Raw genomic sequence first — 14647 nt, forward strand, 5'->3', positions numbered from 1 at the left:
CAGTTTTCTTAATATAAAATGTATAGATCCTGATTCCCTTCAAACAGCTCTCACCCCCTAGATGAAATAAAGATACCCTTATTTTTAATTAACACAGGAGGAAAGGATTCTTTAGGCAAAGCTGGCTTGGAAGCACCAAATACCTAGCCATGCCAAGGACCAAATAATCCTAAATTAACCACTTAAAACCTTCACCATTCCTAGTATCATCAAAGGATATTTAATAGTGTGAGAGACATATTTGTACATTAATGTTAAAGGGGAAAAAGTGGGATTCAGGATTTTATAATGTAATATATATATATATTCACACACAGTTATTTTACATATTCATAAACAAAAAAAGGAAATACTTCAAATAATGGCATTTATAGCTGAGTAATGGACCCCAGGTAATTTCTGCACCTTCATGTATTTCCCATATTTGCTATAAAATGAGTTTGTATTACTTTTTTCATCAGATAAAAATGTTATAGTTTATCCCAACCATTTATCAATAATACACATACTTTTAAAAATATTGATTACTTTCTGCATACAAGTGATATTAAACTATTAGGTAACATTTTATAACCAAACTCAAAAGTCATTACTGACCATGTACCAGAACACCCAGAAGCACAAAATACACAGCTGCAATCAAAAATTCTTAAATAAAATACTTAAGTAATTACTTGAGCAAGGATAGCTTTTGGTAACTGACTGTTTCTGTTTGCTACTAGAAACATATCCTCTTCATTCATGTCCTCCCTTGCTTTCTGTAGGTGTATAAAATGACAGCTTATGTGGAAATCAAACAGGTCAAATTACCAATATTATATTACACATAATATCAGAGGTCAGAATTGCCTTCATCAAGAGTTCTGAGACCCAGAGATGAGTTTATTCAGCATTCAACCTCCAACCTCAGCTAACAAAAACAAGGAGAAAAGAACAGAAAGGTTCCCAAGCTCAGGGTTCACCCTATGTTTGCATACGACCAAGAAAAAGAAAAGTGTAAGCAGACATAACCAAAATGTGTATTAGAAGCCTCTTATATTTGTAAAGGCAAATGTTTGATTAGTTTGAATAATTCCAGTTGCATTATAGAGAGAAAACAAAATTGCATGCCAGCAGGTGGCAAAGAAACGTGTAGGCTCCGTACATTATGTTTTTTAATGTAATGGTCACCTACAACATACCAGGTACAGAGCTAGGAACATTGATGTAACTGATCCTACACCCTAGGAAGAGGCTGGCAACTTCTTTCTGATGTATGGATCATGTTCTCTATGTTCTATTTAGTACATATTATGGAGGCATGATTCGTCTTCCAGAAATACAGTGTCACGGACAGTGGCTTAATTGCATATTATGTTTATTTTTGCTTCAAAAAAAAGGCATCTAAATTACGAATTCCCACAAAAATTGAAAAGTTAGACTGTGAGAAATACACCCCACATCATTACCCATCCTCTTTCTCCTATTCTATGCGGCCTTGTGTGAGGTCTGTTTTTCTGGTCTATTCAGCATAACAGAATGTCATTCTTATGAGCTGTTTCTAATAATTTATGCTGCTCTTGCACATACTTTGCTACTTTTTATCTCATTTGTGCTTCACAACACCTCTGAAAGATGGATGGAGAAGAAATGTGATATGAGTTGAGACATAAAATGTTCTAAAACCATGCAGGTCAAGATCAAATCCCACTTGGCACTACTACTTCCTTCCATTGTCTGCTGGCTATTCTCCCTGCCAGAAAGTAGGGAGAACTCATCCCACTACTGCCCATGCTCCATCAGGGCATCAAAAGGCTCTTTCAAAAATTCAATCTGATCATGATACTCCCCTGCCTAATCCTTCCCAGTGGATCCATATCACTGACACTGCTCAGTATGTATACCAAGCCAGCGTTCCAGCCCCACCAAAGCCTCCTCATGTGCATTCCCCCCACCTAGACCATCCTTACCCCACCTAGTCACCAGAAGAGTAACTCCTACTTACCCTACAAGACTTGGCACAAGCATTCTACCTTCCATAAAATGTGTGTCTTAGAAAAACTAGGTTTTTAATTAGGAAAGACATTTGAATCCATGTCTTCTTTGGAGGAGACAGGAAAGGATGGTCTTGACCCTGGAGAGAAAGTTACACCAAAGTTCAGGTAATTTGTGTCTCTGCTTTATCTTCTATCTAGTGTCCACAACTCCTTTGGAAGATGACTTGGTATAGTAGGATGGCAGTGATGTTGATTTTACCATCATGGCCTCAGAAAATAGACATGGAACCAGTCAGAGCTGGCAAGGTCTCACAGGAAAATGCATACAGAAACAAAAATATATACTCTGATAATCTCTGCCCTTGCAGAGTACACTTTCTATGGAAGTGGATCTCCCCCTTACATCACTGTCCCCAAGAATTTTTGAGGAATAAAGTGGTGATTCTATGAATTAATCTGTAAAACCATCAGATAATGAACACAAAGGAGGTTCAAGAGATAGAATAGCTCCCAGACCAGCAAGACCCTCATGACTAGATTAATATCTAAAAACAAAAATGTGTTCCTTATAGAGGAGACTGGTGAGCCACAGAAGCTGCCCAACACTATGGGATTGGTGTTTCTTGACTTGAAATTTCATAATTCTAATCTCTGTGTCATCTTCACAAAACCATCTTTTCTGTCTTCTCCTTTCCTTTCTCCTTTTCTGAGAAATGCCCACTGCAAACACCAGTGTGATTTTTGGTTGGGTAGTCACTGCCTGGGAAGCATAGATCTCATGCACTGGGCTTTGACATGCACCCTTTCCTCCTTTAATATGCTATGCCATATGCCACTGAACTGAGATCATATTGTCAAAGCTGTCTCCTGGCTACTGTCCAAAGAAACCAATAGGAATAGATCTTCACAGACTTTCTAATCTATTTTGTGTTGCTGGTTTTATTATTGCTCTTGGATGTTTTTGCATGATTTCCAAAGGATCTGGCTTCTTGGACAAATGGGGGTGGTTAGTGATTTGAACTATTCTCTGTGATAGGAAAAGGATTTGAAATTAAGATCATAAATGTACACAATGACACTGTGTGTGTGTCCTTAGGAAGTCATTTCAGCTGAAAGATAAAACGCATTCAGATGCTCTTCTCTGTGAGCTTCTGGCAACTGCAGATATTCTCAGCCTGGGTATGTGCTCATTACCAGCCCACGGACCCTGAAACAGGTAAGGACTCAATGTGAAAGGATGGTTGTAAGGGCAGGTTTGTGGAACCTGAGCTAGGGGCAGGGAACTCAACAGTGCTCTAACAGAAATCATCCTGGTTTATGCTTCTGAAGTTAATTTAACCTAAAAATACATTTTTCTTTAAATATGAAACATATGTGTCTATAATGAGTGTCCTGCCTGGCTTCCCTTCATCTTCTATACCAAACTCAACCTAAATGCTCTCTTCCCTGTTCCTAACCAATTCTGGCCAAGTAAGCAGGAATGCAATGGCAAAGAACTCCCGTACATTCCTGCCCAGTCTCCTCCTCATCCTCTGTGTCACCAGACATCCATGAGACATTGTCCAAAAGTGGCAGCAGTTTCCAGAGGGAAAAAAAGTGACTTACTCTCAGGGAGAGTCCAAGTAGGGAGTGGTATATGTTTTGTGTTGCTTCTCAGACCTAACCCCCCTGGATCTTTGCCTAACAGAAAAGAGAGAATGAAATATTCTGGGAAACATGAGCAGTGGAATCATTAACTCTTAGGCACAGTGTCCTAGAAACCTGCCCCTACAGCTCTTCAGACAGGAAATAGCAATGCCATTTCAGGAAATAGCAGTGAACTTAATAACTTAGTATTTCCTGTAGAGAGGGGTAGAGAAAGAGAGAAATGACACATTGAGCTTGCAAAACCTGCAGTGTCTCATACGTGCCAAGTCTTACTTATCTAAGGCTTCAAAAGTCAACCCCAATGGGAATACAGAAACGTCACTGGTTGAGATGAATGTGTTTATGAAATATACTTCTGTCACACTGACCCTTTCAAATGCCATTAAAGTTTCCTACTAGGATTTTGGAATATGTCATATAAACCACCAGTGGCTTGAGACTAGATACTTTTGTTACGTTGAAGGGTTTCTCATTCAGGTAAGGATCAGACAAAAGCCTTAAACAACAACTTTTTAAAACCTGTCTGCCCTTTTTTTAAGGGAACTCTTCATTTTCAAAGGTGAAGTATGCTGTTTTTCATGACGGGCTCTGTTGCCACCAACAGAAATTCAAAGTAGAGCTCTGAAGGCGAATCAGGTAGGATTACCTACATGCTGTTCTTGGAATTCAGCTCAGCTTTTGGAAGAATTACCAACTATTTTCATGTTCTATTTTCCAAGAAAACATAATCTATGTTCAATAGAAGGCCATGAAAATCTAAAGCAGCCATTCAACACAGCAGACCCTGTCTCTAGGCAGGACGCAGCTACATGTGAGTCAACATCTTAAAGAAACACATTATCATCATGCAAACAGGAATCCTTTCAGGAAGCAGGAGGCCAGTAGTTATTCCAGATCCTTCTACTCTGTTTCCATGCTTACCATGGTAGACCTCTGAGTCAGTCTTCTAAAGAACAAGTGTGGAGCCAGTCAGGAGTGGCAGATGAAGAAGTAGAGAAGAATCTCAAAGACCATGTTGAGCCATAACAAACTGCCTTGTGTTTCACTGAAACCATGACACAGAGCTCATACTAACAGATAAAAGTCCAGTCAGCTTTGACCCTTTCCATCAAGTTCACTGACACTCCAGGAAAGCAGAGAGTTGTCTGGATGAAACCAAAGAAACTTCTGGCAACCCCCAAATCCTGTTCCTGATAGTGGCCTATACTAAGTGAGCCTGAGAAATGTAATTCATCTTAGGAATGCACCTGGAAAACAGCAATATTATATCCACCAGGGGAAAAGTATTCCTGGGGATTAGTATGGGCTCTGAAACTTGAGGCCTCTGGTACTTTCATAATTGTTATCCCAATTAATATAACTGCAGATACCATCCTTCTGTTCCCAGGTACAACTATGTCCTGTTCCTCCAAAGCTCATGAAGCCATTTGCTTCAACACTTATCTCTGTAATGAGTCTTAAGGCTGATGACCTTTCACATAGACCTCTCATCTCCCAATGGTACACTGCGTTTTCTTTGCATTTCAGTCATATCCCTGACCTTGGAGGGGATGGTGTAAAGGGGAATGCCTGATTAACTTTCCATTTATAAACCAATTATTTTACTATTGGCACCTTCATTCTGAAATCACTGGCAGAAAATCTTTTACAAAACAAAATGTAATAAATGAGAAATCGATTGGAATTTTTAAAGTTTGCTTTGAACTCAGCCATTAATAAGCAATGTCCTTTACGAAGAAAAGTCTCCCTGTAGAAGTTAGTCCACATCAGAGTCCAGCTGTGCCTCTTCTGAGAGAGATACGGCCACATCCAGTCAAGGCACAGAAATTCTTTTTCATTCATTTGCAATTGAGTTGACAAAGAAGCTATTTTTCTACCTAAAAAAAAGGAAAGGATACTTTCATGTGGATCTGCACAAGCTAAAATTGCACCAAAACTCATGCAAGGTCAATGAAGGACAACATTTTCTGCTCCCACTGCAGATTCCTTTCCCTGACTATGACCCTCCCAGACACTTCCAAGAGGGCAGCCTCCTTTCTTTCCTGCAAGTCTTCATTCAAATGCCTCCTCCTGAGTAAGGACTTCCCTCACCACCCTGAAAAATATAGAGCCCCTGCCCCACCACATCCATCCACTTTCTCTAATTAACTTTCCTTCAGAGCATTTCTATACTGGACAGTCTTTACACTGTGTCTCATCTTTTATTTTGCTTATTGCATGCATATTTCCCTCTATGAGAATGGAACTTCCATGAGGACAGGGAGATAGTAACAATACCTAACCAAAAACCAGCATAGAGCAATCACTCAGTAAATATAGTGATGGAAAGTCAAACAAATGGAAAAATGGAAAATCAAAATAATATCCCTCACCATGAACAAGTAATCACCCTTCTCTCTACTAAGGTAAACAGTATGATGAAGCCATTGTGCTGGTGAACCAAGGACAAAAATAGGAGGAGAAACCTTGTTCATGCACTTGCACACTAGACACCAAGGCTCATGCCTTCTATTCCACTTTGGAGCTGTGAGTCCAGCAACAGCCATGATCTCTGTGTATATCTCCACCTCGAGATAGAGGAAGACTCTAGAGAGAAGAGAGGAAATGTTCCCTCTGGTTTCCAGCTGGCTTACTGAGGTACTGGTCATTTGTTCCCAGGTCCAGTTTCACTAGAGTGTACTCAGAGGGGTTCCTACGTTTGGTTTAATGTTCTGCTGTCAATGTCTTGAAATTCTTAATAATTTCACCTTTGAACCTGTGTTTTGTAAGTGAAGTCCAATGGGACAATGAAGGATACACGTGAGCAGAGAAGATTCATGAAGAGAAGGGAAAAGCTTGATATTTTAGTGCCTTTAACAGCTCTTTTTGTCTACCTTTTCCAACAAGCAGTGCATGGGGCCCCAACAATTATATAGTTGGCTCCAATTGTGTCTGTTATTTCTGGAGGGCAACAAAAACTTTCTATGGTGGCAAAAATACATTCTATCTTACCGTGCATTCTCACAACTTGAAGGAAATATGGTCATCCTTTTAGCTAACAGTCATCACCACCACAAAGCTCAGATTCAATTAAATCAGAAAGTAAGGAGAGAAATTGAGGCAATGAATTACTTTTGAAAGGAAAGAAAAAGTAGAGAAAAATATTTTATAAAAATAATTATTGGAAATGTTAATAATACCAGCTTAGAAACTATTTATTGTTTGAAAACTCTTCAAAAAGTTATTTATTGAAAGTCACATGACAATATCTACTGCAAGTGCACCAGGTACTAAAAGAGAACTATTTAATCCACCTCTTCCCCAGGTGAAGAGTGGGGACTAGTAAAAATAACCCAAGGCTTCTTAAATACTGGAGAGAATTTGGCCATTCAATAATTATGCAAATTAATGAAAGGCAAAGTGTATCTTTAATTACACAACTTTCTAATTTTGAGGAAAATCTATGAACCCCCACGTTAAGTTAAAATAGAGAAAATTTAAATCAGCTGCTGAAAAACAAGTTAGATGGATCATTCATAAATTAAGTTACCATGACATACAAATTTGGTAACTTTCAAGAAATCATAGTTTAACCCCATAATCCCAATAGTGTAATATTTTCCTAATTGGTCAGAACTCCCCTATTTTTCTAAGTCTGCTATTTTATGTAAGAGGATACAAGACCTGAGAAGTAAAATCATATACCTCCAGGGGCCAGACACATAACACCTATGTGTGAATCAGGCTGGACACAAGACAGGAGGAGAGATGAGCAAGTGGGAGTTGCATGTCTCTCTTCTAAGGAGGATTTTGTGTGTGTGTGTTAGTCTGGGTCTTCTGAAAAACAAAAACCAAGAGAGGATGACATGTATAAGTCATTTATTAAGAGAACTGCCTATGAGAGGACAAGGGGAGAAGCCAAAGGAGGCTACCAGAGATGCTGGACCATGATGTAGGTCTGACCCAAGAGGAGGAAGGAAGTTCGAGGGGATGGCTCCTGAACTATAGAGCAGCTCTACAGAAGGTTGGGCAATGCTACTGGGGAGGGCTCCAGCCACAGTCAGAGGTGTCCCATCTTTCCCAGTAATAGAGTTCCCTCTGTATCCCACCTTGCTCAGTCATGGGAAGGATGGCCTCAATGCCATCCAGCAATGGATTTCAGCACAACAGCTGGGTCTATAGAATTTCCAACCTCACCATTGGAGACCTGAGGCCATACCCATGGCTGCCATAGTGCCTACAAGATATACCTGAAGGTCGACAGTTAGAGACTCTGTCTGAGCCTCTCCAAAGTTGCATTCTTCATCTTCTTGACATTGCTCCCTTGATGATCCTCTGTCATCTTTCTCCACCAATAACAGGAATTTGGTCCTCCACTCCTCCATTCAGAGACATTGAAAAGGCTTACTAGTTGAAAAGTGGGCCTTCCATTGCTAGAACAAACACATTTTCAAAACAAGCTGTCATAATAGATCTGTCAGATGTCAGTCACTGGTGTTGCCTTCAGGCCACAAAATTTGGATCAGGTTTTCAGTTTGTTCCATTTCCCCAAGGAGGTCACTGTCAGCCTTGCTGAATATGGTTCCATGGTCATATAAGTTATGCAGAAACAAATAGCACTTTTTTAACCAATCAATTTTATACCAGTTTCAGAAACATAAAGGAATTTCTCATCTTCTCCTTTTTATACGGAAAAGCGTTACCCTTGGGAAAGTGATCCTACTGCTCCTTCCATGGATACCAGAAACAGCCTCAGTGTTATATTTTAAAAGTTGGGAAGACAAAAACCCCTGGCACCACCACACCCAGGGCCTGTGAAAACATCAGCAGCAGTGTTGCCACACAGCAGGACCGAATGTACAATGGCTGTATTTCCCAAGGTAGTCTCAAGTTACCAAAATCATTCTGTTGAAGGCCGTAAGAAAATAAAGAAAAAAGGTCCCTGTAAATACGGAACCAGTAAAGAGAACAGCAATGGTAGGTAGACAGATCCTTTTAAAAACACAAATGGAAAATGAAACACAAGGGAAAATTAACAGCTAAGCCCTCACAGGGGAAACCAGAAGAAAAAAGACAACTTTGTGGTTGACTGTCCAAAATACCACCTGAGAAAGCAGACTACAATAGGCTCATCAGAGGGAAATGACAGTCTTCCTCTTCAAGAATAGGCCTAGAAAGGATCTAATAAAATCATGCCCCAAAAATACATGATATGTGTCTTTTGGAAGAAGATGTGTGGAGAGATACTTTGTCAAGAACTAACGTGGCATGTGAAAAATAAAGAATGTCAGACTCATAAGTGAGCAACATTTTACTGGTATCGTTAACCAAGTCTGTAGTTCTCTGAAAATGCAATTGTGACATACTCTGTGTACGGCCTTTCCAGATCATTAGTCACCTACCAGGAAGTCCAAGAATTCTCACTTTCAATGTGTCCCCCAATGAACACCCTGCCCTAATGTTTTCTTTCAGGAAATGGCAGCCTCTGTCCAGTTGCAATCACTGGAAACCTATCCATTTAGATAACTTCTCTCCTTCATTCTTATACAATCCGCTTGGCTTTACTTTCTCTTGAATCCATCTACTTAACCCTAACTTCCACCTTAGTCCAAATGAAAGTCACTCTTTGTCTACTCTGCAGCAACAGCACTCCAACTGTTCGATTCGACTCTTGCTGCACACCCCCATCATTCTCCAAAGAGCAGCCACTGATCTTCTCAAGACATAAATGGGATCATGTTGCTCCACTGTAGGGTCAACCTGTCTAGTGGCTTCCAGTTCTGCTTTAATTACAAAGACCCTCAGACTCATTATGCCCCACAAGATCCTGCGTGTTTGTACCCCCTCCCTCTCTAACATGTCCATCCATGTCCTAAGCCCTGACACAGCAGCAGCACTGCCTTCTTTGAGTTCTTCAAATACTGTACTCTTTCTTGCCTCTGAGATTTTGTAAATACTCTTCCTTCTGCCTTTGCTCCCTCTGGCCACCTATCTCTTACATTTTCTAAAGTTGAGAAGCCACTTCCTCAGGAAAGCTTTCCATGACATGTGCTCAACCACCTGATCCCAGGACTACTTACATCCTTTTTTAATATTTTTTGTAGCATGATTGCTGTTTTAGTGTATTGTGAGGTGATTTGACTTATCTCTGTCTTTACATCTAGAGTGAGAGCAAAAACGATGTTTGTTATCTCAATTATTTCCCTCATGGCTAACCCAATACCTGACACACAGATGAATAATTATGATGGATGGATGGATGGATGGATGGATGGATGGATGGATGGGTGGATACATTCCTAAGTACAGGAATACTGTAAATCCATAAATTGAATACATCTTTCTGGGGAAGAAATAAGTTTCAAATCAAAATAGATGCTAGGGATCCCTGGGTGGCGCAGCGGTTTGGCGCCTGCCTTTGGCCCAGGGTGCGATCCTGGAGACCCAGGATCGAATCCCACATCAGGGCTCCCGGTGCATGGAGCCTGCTTCTCCCTCTGCCTATGTCTCTGCCTCTCTCTCTCTCTCTGTGACTATCATAAATAAAAAATTAAAATTTAAATTAAAAATCTCTAAAAAAATAGACGCTAATGGGTAAGTACATCACATTTCCAATGTTTTAATTATTTTGAAGAGGTAATACATTCACATGCTTCAAATCTAATAAATACCCACTGAGAAGATTCATTTCTATTCTGAATCCTTCTATTCTATTCTTCACTGCCCTTATAAGTCACCCTACTTTGATCAGTATCTTATATTCTATGTGTTTCTTTACACAAAAACAAGCAAATACAAATATATATATGCTTATTTTCACCCCACATTACACAAAAGAGAGCAAGCCATACACACTGGCACCTTGGTTTTGTGCTGTTGCTATTGCTTAACTTAGCAATGTACTGCAAAGATCTCTCTGAATCAATTCACTGAGCATTTCCTTACTGTACTATATGACTCCATCAAAGGGCATTATATGGATACAATATAGTTTGTTTAACCCTTCCCCCTCTAGTCTTTTGTTCTTTGAAACAAGATGCAGTGAATAACATTGTGCACATGTCATTTTGCACATGTCCAGGTCTAATTGTAAGGTCAATTCCTGCAGAAGTGGGATAGCTGGGTCAAAGTGGAAATGCACTGATAATTTTGAAAACTTGCTATGCATATGTGTTTTAAAGTAAAGTCTTACTTTGGAAATCTAAATTTTGGGGAAAAAAATAAGTTAGGAGATGGTGGCCTTAGAACCAGACATGCCTGAGGGGTCAATCCATGTTAGTTATGAACAATGTCAATACAGTTTAGAAAACCATCCTCATCTGAGACTTCTCTCATTTTTCCGCTTGCCAACTGAACACCTCTTCTTGTATACCACACAGCTTTAAATTGCAAATATACAAAGAAAACTCATGATCTACCACTCAAAACTGGCTTACATTCCTGTATTCTCCACTCACCCAAAGACTTAAAACATCTGAGTTCCTTGTACTTTCCTCCCTCCCTCTACCTCCATTCCCAATTCAGTCACCAAGTCCTGAAAATTTTTACTCACAAATCTTTCTGGAATATCTTTCTTCCTTTATTCTATTTCTGTTCTTTCCTAGCACAAATGTTCATAGTTTCCCAACTGAACTGTTCCAAAAAGGAACCAGCCTCATTTATCTGATTCTGGTCTCATGGCTGAACCAGAGAAAGTCCAAGACAACCTCTCAAACCAGCCCTGAAGTGATCTTTCTAGAATACAAACCACACCTTGTCACTCCCTTGAATAGAGCTATTTGCTTGTTCCCTACCTTCTGTGGACAGGTATCTATATACAAGCATGTAAAACACAGAAACCACAGCCTCTCACTGCTCCTCTCCTGGCCACTTGCCATTGGAAACTCCTGCCTTCCTTTGGGAAGCTATCTCTTTCAAGCTGCCTTCTCTTTGCACAGGGAACTCTTGTTCCCTCTCTGCCTTTTGTTTCACTTTTCCATTCAGCAAATAATTTTGAGTGCCTAATATGTGACATTTACCCTTTAACTCAAAAAAAAAAAAAAAAAAAAGAGATGTCTGGTATGCCCCTAGACTACTGAATCCTTAGAAACCTCATTGATGTGTCAGGCCCCTGAATTTTCACAAGGCTCATCTCCAACTTCTGGTACAAAAGTATCTTACTAGTACAGTGTTTCTCAGCCTTGGCACTACAGAAATTTGGGGCCATATAGTAATTTTTTTTGGAGAATTGGGAGGATGGGAGGCTGTCTTAAGTATTTTAGAATGTGCAGAAGCATCCTTGGAGTCTACCCACTAAATCCCAGTTGCTCACAATCCTCCATTTCTGACAATCAAAAAATGTCTGCAGATATTCTAAAATGCTCTCTGAGGGTTAAAATCTCCTAAGAACCAATGTTTTAGGGCACTTATGGTACTTTCCACTTCCTGATCAGCAAGCCCAAGAAGCATGATGTCATTAGTAGGTGGACCAGAGTGATGTTATGTTCAATGTCAAGATGGTAAGGCCCCTGCAGATGTGTCGGCAGTAAATACATATAGCTGTTCTTGTCATATAAAGGCACCCACTATAGATTTTCCCTGTTGATAAGGATTGAGAAGGAAACATTTACCAGATCAATAGTCACATTCTGAGTTTGAGAATGTGTGTCGATCTCCATCAGCAAATAAAGCATGTCTAGTATAACAGCTTCAAAGGAGATTATCACCCGAATCAGTTTGTGGTGGCCTGATTACCTCTACCATAATTCATCTGATAATCACACAATGGGCAAGTTTAATGGTGATATTATGGGACCACCACCTTGTAACCTTTAGGTCTTTGATGGTGGCAAAAATATCTATAGTTCCTCCTGGGATGCAAAATTATTTCTGATTTACCCTCTTGGATAATGGGAGAAGAGCAATGTCAGGTGGTCTTACCTGGCTTTTCTCCCATGATGTTCCCTACTCCACAAGTCGGGAGACCTACTGGAGAGTACTGACAACAACTAAATATATCTATCCCAGTGTGGGGCCTGAGAAATAACCACAGGATAGTCTTGTGGATCTGATGGACCCATTGCAAAATGGACTTGGGGTAAAACTTCACTTGTCACCTGGTCTTCTAAAGCTGCTAATCTACCTGTGGAACCAATATGTGTCATTTCAAATTCCTTGTTACCAGTATCAGCTCAGGCCTTGAAAGTAGCAGTCCTGGAAAAGTCTGGCTAGTCCCCATTCTCTGGTGCCAGTGCTTGGGGAAATATCTATAGATCCCTTGAAGGGGAGGATTAGAATAGTAAATTTTCATGTAGACTCATGGGAAGCAGTAGTGCCCTTCTTCAAGGAGGCCCCAGCTTCCCCTAGAATCTATGGATTCTAGATGCAAAAACAGACTGAGTTAGAGGCCATAATTTTCCACTTCAGTGACCTTGCATTTTCCAGCTTTATAATAATAGTAATTATTATTATTATTATTATTATTATTACTACTACTACTACTACTACTACTACTACTACTACTATTATTACTATTCAATTTTAACAACACCCTAGTCAGCTGTCCATCTGTCTCCTGCTGAGGAAACACCATGATCTATTAGCCATTGCTACAAATCTCTGAAGGTTAAGACACCCTAACTGCTACTTTGCAGTGCTTCCAATTATGATAATTATGGCCACCTTTGCCTCTGGTGGTTAAAAGCTGCTCTGGAATCTCATTACCCCCACTGATATTAAGGAGCCAGTTCCATGGCAGTGTTTATCACCATTAGCCCCAGCCTACAGAAGACAGACATCGACCTCCCACTGATGTCACTGAGCCCATAACTTGGGTATTCGGATAGCCCTCAGAAGGAAGAGTCATCCAGTCTCTTTCAAGAAACACAGTTAAGTGGAGAGTACTCAGGTTTTGTGTAGTAAATCCATTCTAACATTCCCAACTGCTTGAGCCTGACCCTTTACCCCAAATTACGCCAAATGTATGCCAGCACTTCATTTGCACTTTAGAGCCAAAACTCCTTCAGCTTCTTACAGCCTCACACACTGTCCAGCGGATGGACACCTCTGACTGCAGAGCAGCTCTGCGTGTGCACCTGGAGCAGGGATTCACTTGTCTGAGACTACAACTGAGTAAAATGCAGATAAAAGGATATAGAGTAAAGGAAGAATAAGAGTGCTTCCCATTCGCACTTACTAGGAGCCAAACTGAATTTGAGAGGCTTGGGATACTTCCATTGTAAAATGTACTGTCTGACTTCATGACAGATTCTGCTCTTTAAATGGTACAAAATTTGACTACATCATATTTTATCTGAATTATGAAAATTAGTCTTTAAAGATACTGCATTGAATGTTTTTATTGCTGTGTGATCTTGTGACATGAATAATTATAAGTTATTTTATCCGTTTTATATGTTTAAGTCTATCCAAAACCCTTTCAGAATATCCTTGTATTTCATACATCTGAATTTAGGACGTAGTAGCCAAAACATGCTTTGCCTTTGTATTAAGCAAATAACACAAGGCAATACAATTCAGCACAGCCCAAAAATAAAAGCAAAAACAAAAATGTATCCAATGGCACATTTGCCATGCCTACAAAGTCTCCTATTACAACCCAAGATAATGTGCACTTGTCATTTTATTCTGGTTTTGCATACACTAAACCAACATTCATGTGGCATTTGAATGCCATGATGGGACAGAGTTCAAAGAGTAACCCTTCATTTTACTTGTATCCAGCTATCTTTGGAGTACATGACTTGACTGCTGCCAAGAGTTTGTGGAGCAGTAAGATTGACAGCTCTGAAGTAAAGACAGCCAACACAATATCAACCCATAATACGAATATGGTGGGGGCTTTTTTTCCAATAAAAATATCCTCTCTTCCAACACGAATCTTTCAGGCTGGATTAGAAAGGAGCCTTCTTAGACATCCAAGCAAACAACTGATCAACGCTTGGTTGTCAGCCATGGCGCCTACTGACAGACATGCAAAAGGGTCCCTCAGAAGCATACTTTGCTTTAGGTACTTAACTGTTTTCCAAACTATTCATTTTTTGGAT

The sequence above is a fragment of the Canis lupus genome, chromosome 31 (assembly GCF_003254725.2).
Source record: "Canis lupus dingo isolate Sandy chromosome 31, ASM325472v2, whole genome shotgun sequence".
Classification (NCBI taxonomy): Eukaryota; Metazoa; Chordata; class Mammalia; order Carnivora; family Canidae; genus Canis; species Canis lupus.